Raw genomic sequence first — 22,714 nt, 5'->3', positions numbered from 1 at the left:
TTGCATTGGTACATTAAATGTTGTTGATTGGTTAGGTGAAGAACAAAAAAATAAGAAAGCATGATTAGAGAATGATAGAGTGATTATCCTATACACTAGAGAGACTAGAGTGTACATACATCATCAGTGAGGGTTCAATGCCTAATTTCTATGTTCCCTGCTTTCATGAGCTACCTTCTTGCATTTTTATCTGTTCTTACTGTATAAGAATTGAATTAGTGGGATTTGATTTGTGATTGTCTTGAAGAGCTTATTTACTTTTGACCAAGTGGACAAGAATCATATAGTTGCATTCACATATATAGGTTTCATTGCATTGCATGAGTTTTACATGTTCCTACTCATTTATTTTATCTCCTTCAACTAAGCATGAGGACATGCTAAGGTCTAAGTGTGGGGAGGTCGATAAACCATTATTTTATGGTTTATATTGTGTTTAATTGTGTGGTTTTATCAAATCTTTACCCACTTTATTCATTAAATTAGCATGTATTTACAATTTCTTCCCAAAATTACTCCATGGTTGAAAACTTACTTCCTAGAGACTTTTAATTATGTATTTTAATTCTCCTTTATTCCATTCAATGTCGTGATCCGTGTGTTAAGCATTTCAGGCTTTATAGGGCATGAATGACTTGGGGATTGGAAAGGAGGCTTGCAAAAATGGAAGGAACACAAGAAATTAAGGATATGACCAGCGAGAAGTGACGCGGGCGCATGGCTCACGCGACCGCACGAAATAGAGGAAATTGCAGTGACGTGATCGCGTGCCTGACGCGATTGCGTACTTGACGTGAACGCATGGATTGGAAACTGCACAAGTGACGCGAATGCGTGGACGACGCGCACGCGTGGCAAGGCAAAACGCTGGATGACGTGAACGCATGGATGACGCGATCGCGTGACGTGCGCGATTTGCAGAATCTGTAGAATTCGCTGGGGGCAATTTTGGGCCATGTTTTGACCCAGTTTTTAGCCTAGAAAAGCAGATTAGAGCCAGAGAACATGCAGAGACCAGAAAACATTCATTCCGCATAATTTTTAGATCTGATTTTACTCCTTCTCTAGGTTTTCTCTCTACACATTCATAGTTCTTAGGATTTTGTTTTTATTGCTTTTTGGATTGGGATATTGAGAAGAGTTATTACCTCTGCCAAGACTTCATCATTCTAGTTTGTTTCCTTACTTGTCACTTACTCTTTCATATCCTTAATTTGTTCAGAATTACTATTGGATTATTTTTAGAATTTATTAATACAAGAACTATTTTTATTTTTAATTGGTCTCTTTGATTATTATTATTTATCATGTCTTTCTTTATTTCCCTTTCTTATTTTGTGAAGTTTACAATCATAATGAGCGAGTAGTTCCATAACTTGATTGGGAGTTGGTTGAAAGGAGAACCTTGAGTTGGAATGCTCAAGAGTAAAATTATAATTGGGTTTATCGTTGGGTCGCCCTCTAGTCACTGACACTAGTCCTTCCTAAGGGAGAGGATTAGAACTTGTGAATAGAAATTGACTTCCAACTTGCTTAACTTTCCTTTATCTGATAAGGGATAACTGAGCAGAACAACCTTCAATTATCAATTGATCTTGGGAGAACTCCAACAAGAATAGGACTTCTGACTAATCTACTCCCGGTCAAGGTTTTTATTTAAATTACATAAATTCTCTGATTTAATTTCATGTTTATCAACTCAAACCATTTTTGAAAACATCTGATTAATAAAATAGCACATCTTTCTGCAACTCGTTGGGAGACGACCTGGGATTCATACTCCCAGCATTTTAATTCTAATTTTGTGATAACCTTTCTAAATTGATAAGCGAATTTTTGTTGGTTAAGGACTGTACTTGCAACGTTCCTCTTACATCAATTTCTTAATCCGCCAATTTTCGCCACGTCAGTATGCTTGTAATTTATCTCTCTGGTTTTAAGGGTGATAGGGCACTGATACCCTCTAATGGTGACAGGGCACAGATACACTCTAATGGTGACAGGGCACATATACCTTCTAATGGTGGCAGGTCATAGATTCCCTCTAATGGTATTAAGGCATAATAGAGAGACTGTGTCTAGGTTAGCTACCGAACACGTTGGCTATATAACTGACAAATGACCTCATTAGCCATAGGACATGCATGCATCATATGCATCTATGTGTTTATTTGGTGTATTTTGTTTGGAATGCCTAACTGATTGTATAAATTACTTGCTACCTATTTATCTGCTATATTTGAATCCTAACTATGATTTCCTTAGATGTAATAATTGTGTTTGAACCAAACGATTCTAGTGGCAGTTGGGAGGTTCAGAGGAGTTGGAAAGGGGAGTGTTAGATAGCATGAGGATCCTTAGTTAGTGGCTTATTTTACTTTTGGTTTAGCTATGTTTTATAAGTTTAATTCATACGTCAGAAGTTCTAGGATTGCCTTTGGCTTTCCCGGGACAATATATGTTAGATATGTGGGCGCTGTTACCATGCTGAGAACCTCTGGTTCTCACGCCATACATATTTTGTGATTTTCAGATGCAGGACGTGAGGCACCTCGCTGAGGCATGCTGGAAGCTTCTTACAGTGGAGATCTTTTGCATTTTGGGACTTACTTTTGGTTATGTTGTTTATATGTAGATACTTATTATCTCCACCGCTTATGTATATGATGTATTATTTCCTCTTAGAGGTTATTTTGGAGAATCAAGTTCTGAAAACTACATTTGGGCTCTTTTAGCAATTCTCATATGTGTGTGTGTGTGTGTGTGTGTGTGTGTGCGTGCGTGCGTGCGTGCGTGCGTGCGTGCGTGCGTGCGTGCGTGTGTGTGTGTGTGTGTGTGTGTATACTTATGTGCTCTGGCTGGTTTATCTTCACGAACCGAGTTAGAAGCTTTGTTATTTGTATCTTGGAACTCTTTAGTATATAACCATGTTTAGCTTACTCTTATTTTACTTCGGTTACACTAACATTAACATGAGTGTTGTGCTTTTCGATTTAACGCTTTTGCTTTAACTTTTCTTCTAACGCTCCTAGATAAAACTTCTTTCAACTATATTATAATAATTTTACTTTTAGAGATCGTAATACCTCACCACCTCTGTCTTATGACTTAAGTATAAGATTTTGTATGTTAAGGTGTTACAATCCTCGTCTGTCCCGAAAAGAGAAGTTTGTAAGGGGTGATAACCTAACCATATAGTCTCACTAGAGAAGTTCAGAATTGTTATAAGAGGATACATATAAAGAAGAGTATGGATGTCAACCATAGTGATTATTGTTTGTCTTATGAATCTATTCCAACATCAACATATAAATAATCCAAAAATACAACTTCATATCTTTATTTATAAAAAGTTCCAATCTCGATAAATCACATAGCATTTCAACACATACCAAAGGACCAATCAATCCAAACTTACTAATCACGGCCTCGGGCCCAAGCATGACAAATCACGGCCATTGGCCTAACATATAATCGAATCTCGGCCTCCGACCCAACATATCCAACCAACACTTAGTCCCAAAAAAGAATCAATCACTAGCACAAATAATGCAACACAAATATAATTAGAGAGTAGTTACAACAAATACCACAATTAACAGTTAGATAGAATTCATCAGATAAACAAACCAAAATACTAAAGCACACCCAAACAATAGTAAACAAATGCAGTATGATGCATGCATGTCCTACTGGCCATGAGCTCATTCCTCGGTTAAAGTGCCAGATTCTGACACATCTGGTAGCTAACCATAATCCTTGTGTCTATCCAGGCAGGTATTACTCATCAAATTTCGAAGCAAATGGGACAAACCACAGTCCTTGCGTCTACCCATGCCAATGCTTCACCACAACCCATAATAAGTGGGATGAACCACAACCTTTGCATCTACCCAGGCATGTGTTTAAAATCTCAATCCGGAGTAAGTGGGACAAACCACGATCCTTGTGTTTACCTAGGTGTCTCAAACCTCAACCTAGAGCAAGTAGGAGTAAGTGTAAGAACCACAATTAATTAACCGCTTAATTAAAATATTTTAATTGCTTGAAATTGGTTCAAAAAATTAGAATGTTAATTAGAAAATTTAAATATGATATTTGGACTCAATAGATTTTTCTGAGTTAGAAAATATAATTTTCTGCAAAAAATTACGTAAAAATGCGTACCGATAAATTAGCCGGTAGTACTGTCTTAAGTCTGTCCAGTACTGTGTGAGAATGATAAAAACAGTACAAAAACTTAGAAAACATTTAGAATTAAAAATCGGGCGCTAATTCTAAAAGTTTGGCCCAAAATTGGGTCAAACGGGGCAAAAATGCTAATGGGTTGGACCAGGTCCAAGTTGGGCCTAAGCCTAACATATATAAGTTCACAAATGAACCCAATTCAGCTTCATAACACACTTGACCATAACCCTAGCAGCTGCATTGAAAAAGAGAGAATACACTATTCATCATCTTCTTTAATTGCTTGTAACTTGAGCTACAATGCTCTGATTCGTGTCCCGTTTTCAGCTACGCGAAGCTCTTGCTGATCCCGTTAGTTCCATCTGACTTTTGTTCGTAAGATTTTGAAACTTACTTCCCATTCTGCAGCTCTATAAATTTTGAATTTTGAGGTTTGGTTTTGAGTGAGTTCATGTGATTTTGGGTGTTTAGGTAAACTCTAGCACTTGATCACTATTAGGTTTTGTCGTAAGCATCGTTGGGTAAGGTCAGGGACGGATTCATGGAGAAGGGAGTGGGGGCAAGTGCCCCCAGTGAAATTTAAAAATTTGTTAACTAATACATAATAATAAAATTTATTTGCCCCCACTATATAATTAAATTTGACCCATTATAATTGAACTTCACTTATCAATTTCAATAATCTAAAAATAAATAGTAATTCAAGATTCAAATAAATTTGTTATAATAACCTTTAAAAAGGAGTAAAATAATTATAGATTTGTTTTTTTATAATTGCAACTAAAAAATAAATTAAAAATTTAAAAAAATATATTTATATACTTAGTGAATATCACTACTATTGTGTCGTGTATATATATATTATATATATTTGATTATTTGTTCAAAATAGAGGTAACTACTAATTTGATATCCAAAAGATCCAGACGCAAAAAAAAAAATAATCGTTAAATAATTTAAAAATTATGATAAAAATTAAGTAATAAATATTATATTTATTAAAAGTGACAAAAAAATTTTTTAATATTTAACAAATGACATATTCATTTAATCTAAATATTTGATAGTCAATAGAATTCAGCCTAATATTTTATTAGATTTGATTATAAATATATAAATTTATTATGTTAAATTAATTTCAAATTAAATAGATTATCTTATTAAACTAATTTTAATATTAAATTAAAAATGACTAATAAAAATATTAATCTTATATTGACTATAAAAATGATTAAATAATAATAATAATAATAATAATAATAATAATAAATCAAAATAATACTGTTTATCCATTGGTGTTTTTTTTTTAAGTTAACTTTAGTTTTTTCTAGATAACATTAGTTGAAAAAACTTTTTTAAATATGAATATTATAAAGAATTGATTTTGTAATCATATGAGAGATGAATTTTTAAATGATTATTTAACGACATATATAAAAAAAAGACATTTCATTGTATTGACAATGAAAAAATTATTTAATTTTTTAAAATATAAAACCTAAAAAAAATGAAATTTTAATTTATGTATTATTATTTAAAATATTATTTTAGTATTTTAATTTGTTGATTAGATAATTTAAAGACTAATTATATTTTATAATAACAAAGTATAATTATAAAAATTATTATCATATTATATATATTTTGCCTCCACTCACAAAACTTTCTGGATCCGTCACTGGGTAAGGTGAGCATATTCAAAGCTCTTGTGGTTTTGTGGATTTGATGAACTCTAGGTTGATTTATGGTAAACTTTGTATGTCTAGCTTGATTTGTGATTCTTGGAGGATTTATTTTTGAGTTGGTAGATTATTGTTGGTAATTGAGGCATTGTTCGGAACTCAATTTGGTGTTTTATCATGGAGGATAATTGGCTAAGGTATGGTTTTAGTTTTCTCTATGTAATATGCAATATTTCTGGACACATAGGCAAGTGGACCTTAGGATAGGATTAAAATTGGTTGTTGACAATTGTAAAATTGATGATGTGTGATGATGTTAAATGATTATGATGAGTTTGATGACTTGTGATGAAAATTGTGGATGTTGAGGTTAGATGATTGTAATTATGAGACTTTACGATAACGTATGATAAATGATGCTTTTGAATAGTGAGATTTTGTTAAAGTTGCCATTGTTGGAATCTTGATGTAGAATTTGTGGATTTTTGTTGAATTATGTTAGAAAAGTTGAATAAAATAGGTTTAAAATGATGGAGGAAATCAGTTGGCAAGTGAGGAAACATAGGAATGTGATTGTGGGAATGAATGCTGAGATTTGATGTGCATTAGAATGTTTATGAAATGGTTTTGGTTGTGGGTTTTAAAATTTAGAGAACCTTGTTGATTTTGTAAAACTTGGTTTTTAGCGAACTTTGGCAGATCATAAGTTGAGCCTCAAACCTTGAAATTTGATGATCTTTGTTTTAAATTAAGGGTTATTTCAATATCTTTAAAATGATATAAAGTTTGAGGAAAATAGAGTTTTGTAGAGAAAGTTATGAACGTTTAAAGTTTGGTGTTTAAAATTGAAATTTTCTGCAACTTTGAACATTTTCTAAGTCTGGTGAGGGTTGCGTACGCGACACAGAGCATGCAACACGGGCATTCTCCACTGCCTGGGCATCTTGCGTATGCGGGCACTACTTACCTACGTGAACTATCAAAATTTTGACTCTTGCGTACGCGAGATCTTAACACGCGACACGAGCATTTCATTCGAGTTGGAACACTCGCGTACGCGAGCAGGGGGTTGCGTATGCGACCACCCAATTTTTCATGCATGCGTTCGCGGGATAGAGGCTTGCATACACGAGACTTCTGTTTTGCTGAAAAATAATTTTTTTTTTCATTTTCAAGGGTTCTCTAGCTTTCTAATCTTCTTTAAATTGTTGTTTAAGAATACTATCTAGTAATTTGGTCCTAATTTACTGAAGATGAGTTAGTGGCTTTATTTAGTAAATTTCTGTATAAATTTAGAAGAGACTTAGATTTCTGGGGGACCGATGATGGATTAGCTAAGTGAGATGGCAGAGTACTGTAATGATGATTAATGTGATGAGTTGTGGAATTATGGACTGATGATGTTTGAGACGAGTCTGGGACTCAGTAATGAATGATGAACTTATTTGAAACTATTTTTGAATAATATTGATGAGATGTAGGCATAAAGGCAGTGGTTCATCCCGCTTATGCTGATTTGTAGGTGTAGGGCATAGGGTTCGTCCCCTTTATGCTGAGTTGTGAGGGCTATAGTAGAAGTCCCACTGACATACTTTCGGTCATAAGAGTGGCCGAGCACTATATCTCAGGGAAAGTGAGCCGGACACTATATTCCAGGGGGTTCCCAATTATATACATAGCCGAAAGCAACATTGCCATAGGAATGTGTCGGGTTGACAGTTGAACCGACAATGTGATATCATAGCCAATAGGACAGGCATTCATCATGTGCATTTCCTATATATTTGCATTGCTTTGCCTACTTGCATTATTTTTCTAATTGTATAACATGTATATATGCTTCCTGATGTTCTTGCTGTATATATCTTATTACCCGAGAATTATTTGTTTGCATCTATTTGTGTCTAACATTGATGTTGAGAAGGTTCGGCAGGTGATGGCGATAGGGTCACGTGGAGGTTAGGATGGTGAAGTGTATGGGATCATGGTGTTAGTTTAGTTAGAAATTCCCTAAGTTAGATTACCCCAGTTTCATTATGGTTTTAAATTTAGTATTGCTTTAAGCTTGAATCAAAAGATTGATGTGAAGTTCTAGAAATGCCTTTTGGATTCTACATTGAGTTATTGTGTTTTATGGTGATTTTAGGTAATTTCTAGCTAAAATTGAGGAGTTTTGGCAAAGTCTGATTCAGAGGTAAGGAAAGCGTAGCAGTTGCTGTCAGATTTTAACCTCCGTGCACTCAAATGAGCATTTTTGGAGCTACAGATGTCCAAATGATGCATTCTGAACAGCATTGGAAAGCGAACTTCCAGAGCTTTCCAAAAATATATAATGATCTATACTTTTTTTCAAAGGAGCCTGCCCATTTTGGGCGTTGAACGCCCAAGAACTACCCCATTTCTGGCGTTCAACGCCCCAAAGGAACTCAAGCTAGCGTTGAAAGCCCAATCACCCCCCTTGGGGCATTCAACACCCACGAAGAAGCAAGGCAGCGCCAACCACCCCCTAATGGGCGTTCAACACTCATTCCTCAAAGTTGGACGCCAAGCTCAGCCCAAGTACTTAACCAAAGTGGCCCAAAGATGGATTTTCGCACCTCTAGTCTAGTCTGTCATACTTTTTGTACTTCCTAGTTATTAGATTAGTATTTAAAGGAGAAGATCACCCATGTTTAGGATGTTCTACCTCATCTTTACCTTTTTATGTTTTACATTACTTTTTGTAAAGCATGAGTAACTAAACATCCTAAGTTAGGGTTAGGAGCTCTACTGATTCTCATGGATTAATAATATTACTGTTCTATTTCAATACACGTTTTATTCCATTCTCTTATTCATTTTCATTCTTCATCTCATGAATTGAGGATGACCCATGACAATCATCCTTGTTCTACATGGGTTCCATGTGAGTCCTGACCCGGATAGCATTGAACCACAGCCAGAGAATGCATTATGGATTCTAAGAGTGTGCCTGGGCGATTTTGGATATGTGACATATAATCCTGTTGACTGTGGGTTACTAAGGTTTCTATGGCATCAAGGCTAGAGTATGAGAAGCAGCATTCCCTGATCTAGAAAATCCAACATTGTCTGTGGCGTTTTGAGTAAGATCGCCAAGTGGAGTGGATTGCTTAGATTTTCACCTTCGGCTATGGTGGGAAGCCATGAGTTAACTTGATGAGGATGCTACATGAGTTGCTCAGATATGGTGGACTACTACGGTTTAGAAGAGACTAACTTGATTAGGATGCTACATGAGTTAGTCAATTACGGTTGCCATTGAATGAATCATTCGTTAATGAAGTAGATAGTAAGAAAAGTTAATCCGGAAAGAATACGCATCTCCGAAGCCTTAACTAAATATCTATCATTGCTTTTACCCTAATCTGGTATTTCGTTCCTTATTTTTCGTTTATGCTTGTTAACAAACAACCCTCTTTTCTAATCTCCTAACTAAGATTTACAAGATAGCCATTGTTTGCTCAATCCGACAATCTCCGTGGGATTCGATCCTCACTCACTTGAGGTATTACTTGGACGACACGATGTACTTGCCGGTTCAGTTATATAGAGTTCAATTTCGCGCACCAAGTTTTTGGTGTTGTTACCGGGGATTGTTCTGAGTTTGACGAACTACCGGACTACCTTGTTGCTTAGATTAGGTATTCTTTAAGGTTTAGTTACTCTTTTAATTGTGTCTTTTGTTTTCTTTTACAAATTTTTTTTTAAAAACTTTTCTTTTCTTTAGTAATATTTTTCTTTGTTTGAATCTTGTGTCAGTTTTTATGTCTGGTGTCCCTTTTTATGTTCATATTTTCTTTAAATTTTTTAAATTGTTCTTGAGTGTTCATCTTGGTATTCGAATTGTTCTTGGTAATTTTTCTTGTTTGATTTTAAAAGTTTTAAGTTTGGTGTCTCTTAGTTGTTTCTCCTTTAATTTTCAAAAATTAGTGTCCTTTGATTCTAAATTTTAATTTTGGTGTCTCTTAGTTGTTTTTCTTTTTTCCTTAAAATTCGAAAAATACAAAAATATCTCTTTTATTCTTTATTCAAATTTTCAAAAATCTTAACTATCTTTTTTTATCTTGATTTAAAAATTTTAAGTTTGGTGTTTTCTTGTTAGTAAAGTTTAAATTTTGAATTTCAAATCTTATATTTTCATATCTTTTTCAAATCTTTATCTTTTTATCTTTCTTTAAATTTCAAAAATCCTATCTTATCTTATTTCAAATTTCAAAATCAAATCTTTTTTAATTCTTGTTTATGAGTTAGTTACTTGTTTTACCTTATTCTCTTTCTATTTCCTTTCTCTTTCTTCTTTTTTCAAAAACTTCCTAACTACTTTTTCTCTCACCTATTTTTGAAAACCACAATTAATTTTCAAATCTTATTAGTTAATTAGTTATCTTAGCTTCTAATTTCTTTCCTTTTTTCGAAATTATTTAAATAAATAAAATAAAAACAAAAATATTTTAATTATAGTTTCCTTTTTACTTCTAATTTTTGAATTCCATCTCTCTTTACCTCCATTCTTCTTGTCTTCTCAAGACATCTCACTGAAAGTGCTCTATACCCTGATATAGAGACACCTACCATTCCATTCCCTTGTTTCTTGCCTGAGTGTATAGGAACAGGAAGAGTTCCCCATGGACCCAATTGGGAATGAACAGTTCAAAAGAACTTTGGGATCCTATATGGTCCCCACTCCTGACTTCTATGGAAGAAGTATCAGACTATCATTATACTGATAAATCAATATTTTATAGTTTATTTTGTATTAAATTGAGTGGATTTTATCAACTTTACTCACACTTATCCATATAATTTGCATATTTTTAAATTTCCTTTCGAATTTTGTGATATAATTGAAAACATGCTTCCTAGGTGGTGCACGAATTGTGAATCACACTTTTCACAACGCGTACCACTAACCAGCAAGTGCACTGGGTCGTCCAAGTAATACCTCACGTGAGTAAGGGTCAAATCCCACGGAGATTGTTGGTTTGAAGCAATCTATGGTTATCTTGTAAATCTTAGTCAGGAAGTCAATTATATTTATCAGTTGAATTGTGAATAACCAAGAGAGCATAAATTAAAGATTACTTGTTGTGCAGTAATGGAGAATATGTTGGGGTTCTGGAGATGCTTTGTCTTCTGAATCTCTGCTTTCCTCTTGTCTTCTGATTCACGCACGCGCGCCCTCCTATGGCAAGCTATGTGTTGGTGGATCACCGTTGTCAATGGCTACCTTCCGTCCTCCCAGTGAAAACTACGCTCACGCACTCTGTCACAGCACGGCTAATCACCGGTTGGTTCTCGATCCGGTTGGAATAGGATTTACTATCCTTTTGCGTCTGTCACTAACGCCCAGCCTTCAAGAGTTTGAAGCTCGTCACAGTCATTCGATCCTTGAATCCTACTCGGAATACCACAGACAAGGTTTAGACTTTCCGGATTCTCATGAATGCTGCCATTAGTTCTAGCTTATACCACGGAGATTCTGATTAAGGAATCTAAGAGATACTCATTCAATCGTATATAGAACGGAGGTGGTTGTCAGGCACACGGTCATGATTTGAGGAAGGTGATGAGTGTCACAGCTCATCACCTCCATCACAGTTAAGCGCGAATGAACATCTTAGATAGGAACAAGCGTGTTTGAATGGAAAACAGAAATACTTGCATTAATTCATCGAGACACAGCAGAGCTCCTCACCCTCAACAATGGGGTTTAGAGACTCATGCCGTCAAAGAATACAAAGTTTAGATCTGAAAATGTCATGAGATACACAATAAGTCTCTAAAAGTTGTTTAAATACTAAACTAGTAGCCTAGGGTTACAAAATATGAGTAGACTATGATGGATGATGCAGAGATCCACTTCTGGGGCCCACTTGGTGTGTGCTGGGCTGAGACTTAAGCAATTCACGTGCAGAGGTCATTTGTGGAGTTGAACGCCAGTTTTTATGCCAGTTTGGGCGTTCAACTCCAGTTCTTGATCCTTTTCTGGCGCTGGACGCCAGAATTGGGCAGAGGACTGGCGTTGAACGCCAGTTTACGTCGTCTATTCTTGTGCAAAGTATGGATTATTATATATTGCTGGAAAGCCCTGGATGTCTACTTTCCAACGCAATTGGAAGCACGCCATTTCGAGTTCTGTAGCTCCAGAAAATCCACTTTGAGTGCAGGGAGGTCAGAATCCAACAGCATCAGCAGTCCTTTTTCAGCCTGAATCAGATTTTTGCTCAGCTCCTTCAATTTCAGCCAGAAAAATACCTGAAATTACAGAAAAACACACAACTCATAGTAAAGTCCAGAAATATGAATTTTTCCTAAAAACTAATAGAAATAGACTAAAAACTAATTAAAACATACTCAAAACTATATGAAATTATCCCCAAAAAGCGTATAAAATATCCGCTCATCACAACACCAAACTTAAACTGTTGTTTGTCCTCAAGCAACTAGACAAATAAAATAGAAGACTAATAGGTTGAGAAGCAATAATATCTCAGAGTTTTTGATTGAAGCTCAGATCCTAATTAGATGAGCGGGACTAGTAGCTTTTTGCTTCTGAACAGTTTTGGCATCTCACTTTATCCATTGAAGCTCAGAGTGATTGGCATCTATAGGAACTCAGAATTCAGATAGTGTTATTGATTCTCTTAGTTCAGTGTGATGATTCTTGAACACAGCTTCTTTATGAGTCTTGGCCGTGGCCCTAAGCACTTTGTTTTCCAGTATTACTACCGGATATATAAATGCCACAGACACATAACTGGGTGAACCTTTTCAGATTGTGACTCAGCTTTGCTAAAGTCCCCAATTAGAGGTGTCCAGAGTTCTTAAGCACACTCTTCTTTTTGCTTTGGACCTTGACTTTAACCGCTCAGTCTCAAGTTTTCACTTGACACCTGCACGCCACAAGCACATGGTTAGGGACAGCTTGGTTTAGCCGCTTAGACCAGGATTTTAGTCCTTTAGGCCCTCCTATCCACTGATGCTCAAAGCCTTGGGATCCTTTTTATTTGCCCTTGCCTTTCGGTTTTAAGAGCTTTTGGCTTTTTCTGCTTGCTTTTTTTTTTTTTTCTGCAAGCTTTGTTCTTTGCTGCTTTTTCTTGCTTCAAGAATCATTTTTATGATTTTCAGATTATCAATAACATGTCTCATGTTCATCATTCTTTCAAGAGCCAACATATTTAACAGTCTTAAACAACAAATTCAAAAGACATATGCACTGTTCAAGCATTCTTTCAGAAGACAGAAAGTATTGCCACCACATTTAACCAATTAGAATTTCTTTTATTAAACTCGAAATTTTATTTCTTCTTATTCAAAAGATCTACTATTTTATTCATATTTAATGATGATGAGAAAAATAAACTATAGCTTAATTGGAGATAAAATCAAATAGATACTAATTACTATTATATGACTTCTAAGGTAGACTTTTTATAAGGACACTGTCACAGAGTTAAGGCAGAAATTGGAAATTAACAACCTTTATTCTGGGGGTATGGGGGTTCCTCTGATCCTTGGGAGGCTTGGTATTACAGAAGACTTTTGGCGCTTCAGTTCCCTTAAGTCACGTCCCTGCTCCTCTTGTTCTTTAAGCATATGGGTCAGCATTTGACTGTGTTCCTTCTTTTGTTTTATTATCTGCTCCATAGCTTCCTGTATCTTGGTGACAGACGTCTCAAGATATTCCCAATATTCCCCTTGAGGAATCTCTGGGAGGAATTCCTGTGCTCTCTTCTTGATAGGATTCTCCTGTGCTTGTTGTCTCTCCATTGATGCTTTGGTGATTGACTTTTCAATTAGGATATATTCAGTTATTCCCATCTTGACTCCAGCGTCCTTGCAGAGCAGAGAAATCACGCTTGGATAAGCCAACCTGGCCTCTTTTGAATTTTTGTTAGCAATCTTATAGAGCTCAGTTGAAATCAGCTGATGAACCTCCACTTCCTTTCCCATCATGATGCAATGAATCATCACTGCTCTTTTAACTGTGACTTCAGAACGGTTGCTGGTGGGCAACAGAGAACGCCCAATAAAGTCCAGCCATCCTCTGGCAGCTGGCTTGAGATCCTCTCTCTTGAGTTGATTTGGGACGCCCTTTGTGTTGGTGGTCCACCTGGCTCCAGGGATACATATGTCCTCTAGAATCTTATCCAGGCCAATGTCTGCTCTCATCATCCTCCTGTTGAAGGAGTCTGGATCATCCTTTAGCTGAGGTAGCTTTAATATCTCTCTGATCTTGTCAGGGGTGGTATGAACAATCTTTCCCCTGACCATGGTCCGAAATTCGTAGCAGGCTGTTCCAGATAGTCTTTGCTTGTCAGTCTGCCACATATTAGCATAGAACTCCTGGACCATGTTCCTTCCTACTTTCGTTTCAGGATTAGCTAGGACTTCCCAGTTCCTGATTCGAATTTGCTCCTGGATCTCCGGATATTCATCTTCTTTCAGATCGAATCTAACTTCCGGGATCACTGATCTCAGACCCATTACTTTAAGATAATGGTCTGAATGTTCTTTAGATAAGAACTTCCCTTGATTCCAAAGTGGTTTTGGAACGCTCTCTTTCTTGCCTCTTGGAGTGGATTGTTTTCCTTTGAGAGCCATAATCTTAGTAGTGATCTCGGATAAACACACCAAACTTAGAGGTTTGCTTGTCCTCAAGCAAAAGAAAAGAAAGGAGAGGGATAGACGGAGATTGAGTAGCACTTGTTGATGAAGGGGGGGGCGAACCCAATTTAAAGGGGGTGGGGGGTGTTTTTTCGAAAAATTGGAAGAGATAAGATAAAAAGATTGAGTTGAAAAAGATAAGATAGAAGATAGAGTTTAATTTTGAAAAGATATGATAGATTTTTGAAAAAGATAACTCTGAATTTTGAAAAAGATAATATGGATATTTGAAAAAGATATGGATTAGTTGAAAAGATTTTTGAGTGAAAAAGATAGATTTGTTTTCAGAAAAGATTTTGAAAAGAGTTGGATTGAATTTGGAAAGATGGATTTTTAGAAATTAGGGTTCTTGATATGTTCATGTAAAAATCATGCATTGAAGCATAAAATTTGAAATTAAAATGGAAATACGTGTGGGATTACTGGATTTGGCTCCTCCCGGTCCTCCTGGCGTTTGAACGCCCAAACACTGCCTGTTTTGGGCGTTCAGCGCCCAAATGCTGATCTCCTGGGCGTTCAGCGCCCAGTTGCTGCCATTACTGGCGTTCAACGCCCAGTGGGTGGCCATTTCTGGCGTTGAACGCCCAATTGCTGCCATTACTGGCGTTCAGCGCCCAGTGGATGCCCATTTTGGGCGCTGAACTCCCAAAATGCCCCTTTACTGGCGTTTTCTTGCCATTGAGCTTCCAATCTCTGTTTTGTGTGCAAATTCCTTCTGTAACCCTGTAAACTTATGCAATTGATCTTTTACCTTAGTGTCAGTAAACTTTATATAAACAAATAAAAAAAATAGGGCAAAATGCTTAGAGGATTAATGCCCCATGGCTGGGTTGCCTCCCAGAAAGCGCTTCTTTATTGTCTTTAGCTGGACCTTGCTGAGCTTTTAATCTAGCTTCAGCCTTGAGCATTCTTGCTCAATGTTGCCTTCAAGATAATGCTTGATTCTTTGTCCATTGACAATGAACTTCTTATCAGAATCAGTATCTTGAAGCTCCACGTAACCATATGGTGACACACTTGTAATCACGTATGGTCCCCTCCACCGGGATTTCAGTTTCCCGGGGAATAGCCTGAGTCTAGAGTTAAACAACAGGACCTTCTGTCCTGGTTCAAAGATTCTAGATGACAGCTTTCTGTCATGCCATTTTTTTTATTTTTCTTTATAAAGCTTGGCATTTTCGAAAGCTGTGAATCTGAATTCCTCTAGCGCATTTAGCTGGAGCAATCATTTTTCTCCTGCTAATTTGGCATCTAAGTTTAGGAATCTGGTTGCCCAGTAGGCCTTATGTTCCAGTTCCACGGGCAAGTGGCATGCCTTACCATACACGAGTTGGTATGGAGAGGTCCCTATAGGGGTCTTGAATGCTGTTCTGTAAGCCCACAGAGCATCATCCAAGCTCCTTGCCCAATCCTTTCTACGAGTATTTACTGTCCGTTCCAGGATTCTCTTTAATTCTCTGTTAGAGACTTCAGCTTGCCCGTTGGTTTGTGGATGATATGGAGTGGCCACTTTGTGGCGAATTCCATACCGAACCATGGCAGAGTAAAGCTGTTTATTACAGAAGTGAGTGCCCCCATCACTGATTAACACTCTAGGGACACCAAACCTGCTAAAGATATGTTTCTGGAGGAACTTCAGCACTGTTTTAGTATCATTGGTGGGTGTGGCAATAGCCTCAACCCATTTTGATACATAGTCAACTGCCACCAGAATATAAGTGTTTGAGTATGATAGTGGGAAAGGTCCCATGAAGTCAATTCCCCATACATCAAACAACTCTATTTCCAAGATTCCTTGTTGAGGCATGGCGTAACCATGAGGCAGATTACCAGCTCTTTGGCAACTGTCACAATTACGTACAAACTCTCGGGAATCTTTATAGAGTGTGGGCCAATAGAAGCCACATTGGAGTACCTTGGTGGCTGTTCGCTCACCTCCGAAATGGCCTCCATATTGAGATCCATGGCAATGCCATAGGATTCTCTGTGCTTCCTCTCTGGGGACACACCTACGGATAATTCCGTCTGCACATCTCTTAAAGAGATAGGGCTCATCCCACAAGTAGTACTTTGCATCAGTAATTAGTTTCTTTTTTTGTATTCTATTGTACTCCTTGGGTATGAACCTTGCAGCTTTATAGTTTGCAATATCGGCAAACCATGGTGCTTCCTGAATGGCAAATAGATGCTCATCAGGGAACGTCTCAGAGATCTCAAGGAAGGGGAGGGACGTCCCTTCCACTGGCTCTATCCGGGACAGATGATCAGCTACTTGGTTCTCTGTCCCTTTTCTGTCTCTTATTTCTATATCAAACTCTTGCAGAAGCAATACCCATCTGATGAGCCTGGGTTTTGAATCCTATTTTGTGAGTAGATACTTAAGAGCAGCATGGTCAGTGTACACAATCACCTTTGATCCTACTAAGTAGGATCTGAACTTGTCAATGGCGTAAACCACTGCAAGTAATTCCTTTTCTGTGGTTGTGTAATTTTTCTGGGCATCATTTAAAACGCGACTGGCATAATAAATGACATGCAGAAGCTTGTCATGCCTCTGTCCCAATACTGCACCAATAGCATGATTACTGGCATCACACATTAACTCAAATGGCAATGTCCAGTCTGGTGCAGAAATGACTGGTGCTGTGACCAGCTTAGCTTTCAGCGTTTCAAACGCCTGCAGGCATGCTGTGTCAAACACAAATGGCGTGTCAGCAGCTAGCAGATTGCTTAGAGGTTTTGCGATTTTTGAAAAATCCTTTATAAACCTCCTATAGAATCCTGCATGCCCCAGAAAGCTTCTGATTGCCTTAACATTGGCAGGTGGTGGTAATTTTTCAATTACCTCTATTTTTGCTTGATCCACCTCTATTCCCTTGTTTGAGATTTTATGCCCAAGAACAATTCCTTCAGTCACCATGAAGTGACACTTTTCCCAGTTTAACACTAGGTTGATTTCTTGGCATCTTTTCAGAACAAGTTTCAGGTGATCAAGACAGGAGCTGAATGAGTCTCCATATACTGAGAAGTCATCCATGAAGACTTCCAGAAATTTTTCCACCATGTCAGAGAAAATAGAGAGCATGCATCTCTGGAAGGTTGCAGGCGCATTACATAGCCCAAATGGCATCCTTCTATAAGCAAACACTCCAGATGGACATGTGAATGCTGTTTTCTCTTGATCCTGGGGATCCACTGCAATCTGGTTATAGCCTGAATAGCCATCCAAAAAGCAGTAATAATCATGACCTGCTAGTCTCTGTAGCATCTGGTCGATGAATGGTAAAGGAAAATGATCCTTTCTGGTGGCTGTATTGAGCCTTCTGTAGTCAATACACATGCGCCACCCTGTAACTGTTCTTGTAGGAACCAGTTCATTTTTTTCATTATGAATCACTGTCATGCCTCCCTTTTTTGGGACGACTTGAACAGGGCTCACCCAGGGGCTATCAGAAATGGGATAAATAATCCCAGCCTCTAGTAATTTGGTGACCTCTTTCTGCACCACTTCCTTCATGGCTGGATTTAGCCGCCTCTGTGGTTGAACCACTGGTTTGGCATTATCCTCCAATAGGATTTTGTGCATGCATCTAGCTGGGCTTATGCCCTTAAGGTCACCTATGGACCACCCAAGAGCTGTCTTGTGTGTCCTTAGCACTTGAATAAGTGCTTCCTCTTCCTGTGAATTTAAAGCAGAGCTTATGATCACTGGAAAAGTGTCACCTTCTCCCAGAAATGCGTATTTCAAGGATGGTGGTAGTGGCTTGAGCTCGGGTTTAGGAGGTTTTTCCTCTTTCAGAAGAAAGTTCAGAGGCTCTTCCATGTCCTCTGAATCCTCCAAATCAGGCTGAACATCTTTAAAGATGTCTTCTAATTCTGATTTGAGACTCTCAGCCATGTTGATCTCTTCTACCAAAGAGTCAATGAGATCAACTTTCATGCAATCTGTTGATGTGTCTGGATGCTGCATGGCTTTGACAGCGTTCAACTTGAACTCATCATCATTGACTCTCAGGGTTATTTCCCCTTGTTGGACATCAATGAGGGATCGTCCAGTTGCTAGGAAAGGTCTTCTTAGAATGAGAGTAGCACTCTTGTGCTCCTCCATTTCCAGCACAACAAAGTCAGTGGGAAAGGCGAATGGCCCAACTCTGACAATCATGTCCTCAATCACGCCTGATGGGTATTTAGTGGAACCATCAGCAAGTTGGAGACATATCCGGGTTGGTTTAACTTCTTCAGTTAAGCCAAGCTTCCTGATAGTGGATGCAGGTATCAGGTTGATGCTTGCCCCAAGATCGCATAAAGCTGTCTTGGTGCAATCACCTTCTAATATGCATGGTATTAGAAAACTCCCAGGGTCTTTAAGCTTTTCAGGAAAGCTTTTCAGAATGACTGCACTGCATTCTTCAGTGAGGAGAACTCTTTCTGTTTCTCTCCACTCCTTTTTATGACTCAAGATCTCTTTCATGAACTTGGCATAAGAAGGTATTTGCTCAAGTGCCTCTGCAAATGGAATCTTTATTTCAAGAGTCCTTAGATAGTCTGCAAAGCGAGCAAATTGCTTATCCTGCTCCTCTTTCCGGAGTTTTTGAGCATAAGGTATCTTGGCTTTATATTCCTCAACCTTAGTGGTTAAAGAAGCCTTTTTAGAGGGGTTGCCATCAGCACTTGTGTGTGTCTGATCCCTCACTGGCAATTGAGTACCAGAGTCAGAAGCTGGAGTGACGTTAGACGCCAGCTCACTGTCTGTTCCTGGCGCCTGAACGCCAGAAATGTGCCCATGTTGGGCGTTCAACGCTGGATTCTGCCCCATTTGGGCGTTCAACGCCAGATTCTTGCCCATTTCTGGCGTTGAACGCCAATCCTGCCTTGTTTCTGGCGCTGAACGCCAGTTTTGGGCATGGTCTGGGCGTTCAGCGCCAGCCTTCCACCCATTTTCTGGCGTTTTAGTGCCAGAATTATTTTTCCCTGGGCTCTTACTGTCCTCAGGTGAATCTTTGGTGGGTTGCTCATTTCTTGAATTTTTGATGCCTTGAGGTGGGGTATTTAATGTTTTCCCACTTCTTAATTGAACTGCTTGGCATTCTTCTGCTATTTGCCTTGATAGCTGCTGCTTTGTTTGCTTAAACTGTTCGTCCATCTGTATATTAGCTATCCTTGTCTCTTGTAGCCTGTCCTTGAATTCAGCTAGCTGCTTTGTTAGAAAATCCAATTGCTGATTGAATTCAGCAGCTTGTTTTACAGTACTGAATTCAGCAGTTACTATTTTAACCTCTTCATTCATGGAAGGGTTGCTGCTTAGATACAGATGCTGATTCCTGGCAACTGTATCAATGAGCTCTTGAGCCTCTTCAATTGTCTTTCTCATATGGATAGATCCACCAGCTAAGTAATCTAGAGACATCTGAGCTCCTTCTGCAAGCCCATAGTAGAAGATGTCTAACTGAACCCACTCTGAAAACATTTCAGAGGGGCATTTTCGTAGCATCTCTCTGTATCTCTCCCAGGCATCATAAAGAGATTCATTATCTCCTTGTTTAAAGCCTTGGATGTCCAGCCTTACCTGTGTCATCCTTTTTGGAGGGAAATATTGATTCAGGAATTTTTCTGTCAGCTGTTTCCATGTCCTTATGCTGGCCTTAGGTTGGTTATTCAACCACCTCTTAGCTTGATCTTTTACAGCAAATGGAAACAGTAATAGTCTGTAGACATTCTGATCTATTTCTTTATCATGTACTGTGTCCGCAATCTGTAGAAACTGTGCCAGAAACTCTGTAGGTTCTTCCTGTGAAAGACCGGAATACTGGCAACTTTGCTGCACCATGATAATGAGCTGAGGATTCAACTCAAAGCTACTAACTCCAATGGAAGGTATACAGATACTACTTCCATATGAAGCCGTAGAGGGGTTAGAATATGACCCTAGAGTCCTCCTGGACTGTTCATTTCCACTTATGTCCATGATGGATATATGGATATAACTTGGACTGATTTATCTTTTTATTTATTTTATTTTATAAGAAGTAAATACTTAAATAAAATAAAATAACTAAAAAGAATTTGAATTTTGAAATTGAAAATTTTTTTTTTTCGTAAAAGAGAGTAAAAATTAATTAGTTAAACAAAAAAGAAATTTTTGAAAAAGAGGGAAGATATTTTCGAAAATTAGAGGGAGAGAGTTAGTTAGGTAGTTTTGAAAAAGTTAAGAAACAAACAAAAAGTTAGTTAGTTGCAACAAATTTTGAAAAGATATTTTTGAATTTAATGAGGAGAGAGAAAAACAATAAGATAGTACAAGATTTAAAATTTTTAGATCTAATGCTCCTTGTTTTTGAAAATTTTGGAGGGAAAACAACAAGGAACACCAAACTTAAAAATTTTAAGATCAAGACACAAGGAAAACTCAAGAACACTTTGAAGACTCACAAGAACACAAGAACATGAAGAAAGAACACCAAACTTAAAATTTTTAGAAAACCAAACCAAAATTTTCGAAAACCAAAGGGAAATCAACAAGAAAACACCAAACTTAAAGTTTGGCACAAGATTTAATAGAAAAAATATTATTTATGAAAAAGAAGGTTTTGAAAAGAATATAAAAGACTCTAACCCAATTACCAAGAACACAGATTAACGCTCTAGCCAAATGAGTTATGAAAATTTTCGAAAATTTTAAGAAAGATTATTTTTTTAAAAACACCAAACTTAAAGTTTGGCACAGGATTTAACAGAAAAATTATTTTTGAAAAAGGTTTTTAAAAAAATATGATAGCCAATTACCATGAACATAAACACCACGTTCTAATTAACTGAGCTATAAATTTAAAGTGTTTTAACAAGGGATAAATAATAAAAGACTCTAAACCAAAAAGAGAAAATTTTTCCTAATCTAAGCAACAAAATAAACCGTTAGTTGTCCAAACACGAACAATCCCCGGCAACGGCGCCAAAAACTTGGTGCACGAATTGTGAATCACACTTTTCACAACGCGTACCACTAACCAGCAAGTGCACTGGGTCGTCCAAGTAATACCTCACGTGAGTAAGGGTCGAATCCCACGGAGATTGTTGGTTTGAAGCAATCTATGGTTATCTTGTAAATCTTAGTCAGGAAGTCAATTATATTTATCAGTTGAATTGTGAATAACCAAGAGAGCATAAATTAAAGATTACTTGTTGTGCAGTAATGGAGAATATGTTGGGGTTCTGGAGATGCTTTGTCTTCTGAATCTCTGCTTTCCTCTTGTCTTCTGATTCACGCACGCGTGCCCTCCTATGGCAAGCTGTGTGTTGGTGGATCACCGTTGTCAATGGCTACCTTCCGTCCTCCCAGTGAAAACTACGCTCACACACTCTGTCACAGCACGGCTAATCACCGGTTGGTTCTCGATCCGGTTGGAATAGGATTTACTATCCTTTTGCGTCTGTCACTAACGCCCAGCCTTCAAGAGTTTGAAGCTCGTCACAATCATTCGATCCTTGAATCCTACTCGGAATACCACAGACAAGGTTTAGACTTTCCGGATTCTCATGAATGCTGCCATCAGTTCTAGCTTATACCACGGAGATTCTGATTAAGGAATCTAAGAGATACTCATTCAATCGTATATAGAACGGAGGTGGTTGTCAGGCACACGGTCATGATTTGAGGAAGGTGATGAGTGTCACAGCTCATCACCTCCATCACAGTTAAGCGCGAATGAATATCTTAGATAGGAACAAGCGTGTTTGAATGGAAAACAGAAATACTTGCATTAATTCATCGAGACACAGCAGAGCTCCTCACCCCCAACAATGGGGTTTAGAGACTCATACCGTCAGAGAATACAAAGTTTAGATCTGAAAATGTCATGAGATACACAATAAGTCTCTAAAAGTTGTTTAAATACTAAACTAGTAGCCTAGGGTTACAAAATATGAGTAGACTATGATGGATGATGCAGAGATCCACTTCTGGGGCCCACATGGTGTGTGCTGGGCTGAGACTTAAGCAATTCACGTACAGAGGTCATTTGTGGAGTTGAACGCCAGTTTTTATGCCAGTTTGGGCGTTCAACTCCAGTTCTTGATCCTTTTCTGGCGCTGGATGCCAGAATTGGGCAGAGGACTGGCGTGGAACGCCAGTTTACGTCATCTATTCGTGTGCAAAGTAT

Source organism: Arachis hypogaea, chromosome 15 (assembly GCF_003086295.3).
Source record: "Arachis hypogaea cultivar Tifrunner chromosome 15, arahy.Tifrunner.gnm2.J5K5, whole genome shotgun sequence".
Taxonomy (NCBI): Eukaryota; Viridiplantae; Streptophyta; class Magnoliopsida; order Fabales; family Fabaceae; genus Arachis; species Arachis hypogaea.
The sequence above is the reverse complement of the archived record's forward strand: the minus strand, read 5'-3'. Positions refer to the sequence as shown.